Source organism: Gavialis gangeticus, unplaced genomic scaffold (assembly GCF_001723915.1).
Source record: "Gavialis gangeticus isolate Ggan-Ray unplaced genomic scaffold, GavGan_comp1, whole genome shotgun sequence".
In the NCBI taxonomy this organism is placed as follows: domain Eukaryota; kingdom Metazoa; phylum Chordata; order Crocodylia; family Gavialidae; genus Gavialis; species Gavialis gangeticus.
Window position 1 is genome coordinate 8,257,852 of NW_017729026.1, and position 5,304 is coordinate 8,263,155.

Sequence of the window (5,304 nt, forward strand, 5' to 3'; positions counted from 1 at the left end):
GAATCATGATTGATTGGTAACTGGTAACAGTAGCTTAGCAGCCAGGCCTGCAGTAGTTCCCCCAAAGACAGACACAGTTGCACAAGCACCCGTATCACGAGTTTTGTCTGTTAGCAGCTAGAGGCGCAGGGCCCCAGAACCCCCCTGTACCTATCTCCTCGACAGGTGGCAGGCATTGTGACCAAAGCAGGGGCCACCATCCCTGCAGCTTTCACCCTGCTATGCCTTAACACATAGTGTCACCCTTGTCATGAGTTTTGCTTGTCCGCAGCTTGAGGTGCAGGTTCCCCCAAACCCCTGCACTTATCTCCTCATTCAATAAGCTTTCATAAATGACAGCCTACTTCATAGCATCTGACAAAGTATGCATTTAAAGCTAAAAGCATATGCATTTTGAACAAGTTAGTGTTTATGTTGCCACTCTGTCTTCTGCTTGATTTCAGATGGACATGGCCAGTAGTGGATCCAGGAACAGGGCCAGGGGTGTGTGTGCTCACTACTTTGGCTGTGCCATGTATGCCCAGTGAGCTCTGATCTCACTGCCCAACCAACACGGGTTCCTGCCAGAACCCTGTGTGAACAATGAGCTCTGAGCTCACCGGAGAATGGGAGCAGGATCTTTCATAATTGTTAGGGTCTGGAAGGGACCTTATAGATCATTGGGTCCAGCCCCCTGCACTTGGGCAGGAAAGACTGCTGGGATCCCATCTTGACCCCAGCAAGATGGGAGTCAAGCCACTTTTTGAAGATCGCCAGGGTAGGTGACTGTACCATCTCTGGGGGGAGCCTGTTCCAAACCCTTGGTATTTAACTTGTAAAGAAGTTTTTCCTTATGTCTAGCCTGAAGCGAACCTCAATCAGCTTGTACCCATTATTTTGTGTCCTTCTCTGGATGGCCTTGGTGAAGAGATGCTCCCCCAGACCCTGATGTACACCCTGAATGCACTTACAGGCTTCCATCAAGTCCCTTCTGAGTCTTCTCTTCTCCAGGCTGAACAGTCCCAAGTCTTTCAGCCTCTCCTCATATGACCTGGTCTCTGAGCCTCTAATCATTTGTGTGGCCCTCCTTTGAACTCTCTTGAGCTTCTCCACATCCTTCCTGAAGTGTGGCATCCAAAACTAGACACAGAACTCCAGCTGCAGTCTTACCAAGGATGAGTAGAGGGGGAGGATGACATTCTTAGCCTTGCTTGAGATGCCTCAGTAGATGCATGCCAGTGTTTGATTAGCTCTGCTAGCTACAGCATCATATTGGTGGTTCATTTTCATTTTGTTGTCTATCACGACACCCAGGCCTCATTCAGATGTGGTACTAGCAAGCATAGCACTGCCAAGCCTGTAAGTGTGTTGTGGATTATTTCTCCCCAGATGGAGCACTTTGCATTTTTCCATAAACATCAGGTTGAGGTCTGCCCACCTCATGAGCCTGTCCAAGTTGGCCTTTATTACCAGCCTGTCTTTGAGGGTAACCACACTCTCCCATAGTTTGGTGTCATCAGCAAACTTTGCTAGTTTGCTTTGAATACCTGAATCCAAATTGTTGATGCGCATGTTGAAAAGCACTGGTCTGAGCACTGAACTCTGAGGGATGCTACTGGTCATCCTCCACCATGATGACTGAGTTCCATCAATCAATACTCTCTGAATCCTACCATGGAACCAGTTACCTAGCCACTGGATTGTAAAGTAGTGGAGGCTGCATTTTCCCAATTTTTCATGAGGACTTCATGGAAGACCAGGTCAAATGCCTTTTTGAAGTCCAGGTATATGTAACCTGATCATAGAAGTAGATGAGGTTGGTCTGGCATGACCTGCCCGTAACAAAGCCATGTTGGCTATCCTTCAGAATACTGCCTTCTGCTGGCCCATCTGTAATGGATTCTTTGATAGTTTTCTTTAGGATTTTTCCAGGGGTTGAGGTCAAACTGATTGGCCTGTACTTTTCCGGGTCCTCCTTTCTCCCTTTCTTACAGATAGTCACCACACTGGCCTTTTGCCAGTCTTCTGGGACCTCTCCCAAGTGCCACAAGTCTTTAAATAACTTTGCCATTTGTTGTGCGATGACATCAGCCAGTTCTTTTAGCACCCTGAGGTGTAGTTCATTTGGTCCTAGTGACTTACAGATATTTAGCTTCTGTAGGTGCTCCCCCACAAGATCTACACCAACTATGGGGGGCAGTCACCCCCACCATGATCAACCTGTATCCTGTCAATCAGGCTAACACCCTTGGAAAAACAAGCAGCAAGGCAGAGGTCTTCAACTTCAGGAGGGCCGACTTCTGTAAGCTAAGAAGATTAGTAGGAGAGGCATTGGGGTCTTGGAGTTTCAGTGAGATGGGAATCCAAGATGGGTGGTTGTTCCTCAAGGAGATGATCCTCCAAGCTCAAAGGGAATGAGTCCCAATGGGCACCAAGGTGGGCAGGAGTGCTAAGAAGTCCTCATGGCTCAGCAAAGGCATCCAGGGATGCCTGAGGGCAAAAAAGGAGGTGTACAAACAGTGGAAGGGGCTACCACCAAGGAGGATTACACCTTCAGTGCTCAGGACTGCAGGGAGGCTGTTAGGAAGGCCAAAACAGAGAAAGAGCTAGAGCTAGTGACCAGAATTAAGGATAATAAAAAATCCTTTTTCAAATACATAGGAAGTAAGAAGAAGGCACCGGGTAACATGGGACCTCTACAGGATAGGCTTGGCAATCTGGTGATTGCGGCAAACAAAAAAGCTGACCTCTTTAATGAATTCTTTGCCTCCATATTCCTGAACAGGGACTGGGACATCTCCCCCACTAGAATTTTGGACGGACCCAGGGGAGGCACCACCATGCCTAGGGTTAGGGATGACCTAGTTAGGGAACTTTTGGAGGGGCTGGGTGTATTTAAATCAGTAGGTCCAGATGCTCTTCACCCGACGGTGCTGAGGAAATTGGCGGGGGTCATAGCGGGGCCCCTGGCACGGCTCTATAAGTGCTCGTGGGGCACTGGCCAGGTACCAGAGGTTTGGAAAAGGGCCAGTGTGGTCCTTATTTACAAGAAGAAGAGAAAGGAGGACCCCAGCAACTATAGGCCAGTCAGTCTTACTTGAAGCCCTTGGGAAGACCTTTGAGAAAATTATCAAGGAGCACATCTGCAAGGGCCCACCAGGGCAGAAGGCACCGGGTAATGTGGTTGCCCCTAAGGTAATGTTCAGGGGCAACCAACATTGGTTCATTGAGGGCAGGTCCTGCCTGACTGCGGCATTGATGCCTACACAATCAGATGGGTGGCAAATTGGCTAGATGGTTGCACCCAGAGAGTGATGGTGAACGGGTCATTTTCGACCTGGAGGGATGTGGGCAATAGAGTCCCCCAGGGCTTGGTCCTGGGACCTGTACTGTTCAACATCTTTATCAGCGATCTGGATGTGGGTGTGGAATGCACGCTGTCCAAATTCACTGATGACACCAAGTTGTGAGGCGAGGTGGGCACGCCGGAGAGGAGGGACAGAATCCAGCTAGATCTAGACAGGTTACAGAGGTGGGCGGATGAGAATAGGATGGAATTCAATGCAGACAAGTGCAAGGTGGTGCATCAAGGGAGAAGGAACCAGCAGCATACCTATAGGCTCAGAAACAACCTTCTTGTGAACACGGTTGCAGAAAGGGATTTTAGAGTCATTGTTAACTCCAGGATGTTAACTTCATTGTTAACTTCCTCACCAACGCGAGAAAGTAGTCAGTAAGGCTAACAGCACCTTGTCATACATCTACAGATGTATCACAAGCAGGTCCAGGGAGGTGATCCCTCCTCTCTATACAGCATTGGTTAGGCCCCAGTTGGAGTACTACATTCAGTTCTGGGTGCTGCACTTCAAGAGGGATGTGGCTAGTATTGAGAGGGTCCAGAGGAGGGCCACTCGCATTGTCAAGGGGCAGCGGGGCAGGCCCTACGAAGAGAGGCTAAAGGGCCTGAACCTATTCAGCCTCCACAAGAGAAGGCTGAGAGGGGATCTGGTGGTCATTTACAAACTCACTAGGGGGGACAAGCAGGAATTGGGGGAGGCTCTGTTCCACCTGGGGTTACTAGGAATAATGGCCATATTGTTAGAGAGAAGGCTCATGCTGGAATGGACTCCCAAGTGAGGTGCCAGGCTCTGGAATGGACTCCCAAGTGAGGTGGTGCTCTCTCCTACCTTGGGGCTCTTCAAGAGGAGGCTGGACAGATATTTTGTTGGGGTTATATGACCCCGGCACCCGTTCCTGCCCAGGGCAGGGGATCAGACCAGATGATCTGTTTAGGTCCCTTCTGACCCTAAGCACTATGATACTATGAATACCAACGTGAAGTATTAATTCAGGAGTTTGGTTTTGTCCTGAGTGTTGGTTATTATCCATCCCATTTCATTCATATGGTGTCCTATGCTTCCCTTATTTTGTCTCCGACTTCCTACATATCTAAAGAAGGACTTTTTTGTTGTCTTTGATTCTGGTTGCCAATCTATTCGGTTTGTGCTTTTGCTGTCCTGATCTGCCCCCTACAGGTGTGGACTGTTGCCAAGTACCTTTCTTTGGTAGTTATTCCTGACTTCCATCCTTTGTAGGCTTCTCATTTTAATTTCAGGAGGTCCATGACTTACCTGTTGAGCCAAGGGGTCTCTCCGCCCTTTTGTTGCCTTTCTTATGAAAGGGAATGGACTTTCTTTGAGCTTTTAGGATCACTTCCTTGGGGAATGACCACTCTTCTTGTAACCCCTTCCTCAATGGACCATGGTCCTGCAGGGCCTTGCTAACCAATCCTCTAAACTTATGGAAGTCAGCTTTTCTAAAACCAAAGATTTCTACTTTAGTGGTCAATTTCCTTGATTTACAGTGGATGGAAAAAGTGATCATCTCATGGTCACTGTCACCCAGTTTCCCTTGAATGCTCAGGTTGCTCACTAGATCATCCCCCTTGGCTAGAACCAAGTCTAGGAGTGCCTTGCCCTTGATCGTCCCGTAGACTTCTTGCATTAGATAGAGCTCCTGAATGCAAGTGAGGAAGCTTTGTGAGTGATTGGATCTAGCTGAGTGCTCATTCTACGAGATGTCTGGGTAGTTGAAATCACCCATGATGACCATGCTTCAAGAGCATGCATCCTCTGCCAGATCTCCAGAGAATTCCTGGTTGAGCTGTTCCTCTTGGTTTGGAGGTCTGTAATAAACTCCTATGGTCAAATCCCCTTCCCTGTGCTCTCCCCGTATGTTGACTCAGAGAGTCTCAAGTTGCCCTTCTGTTCCTCTTTTAGATGGATGATGAAGATTAGAAAACTATGGCTTGGTTATCTATAGAGT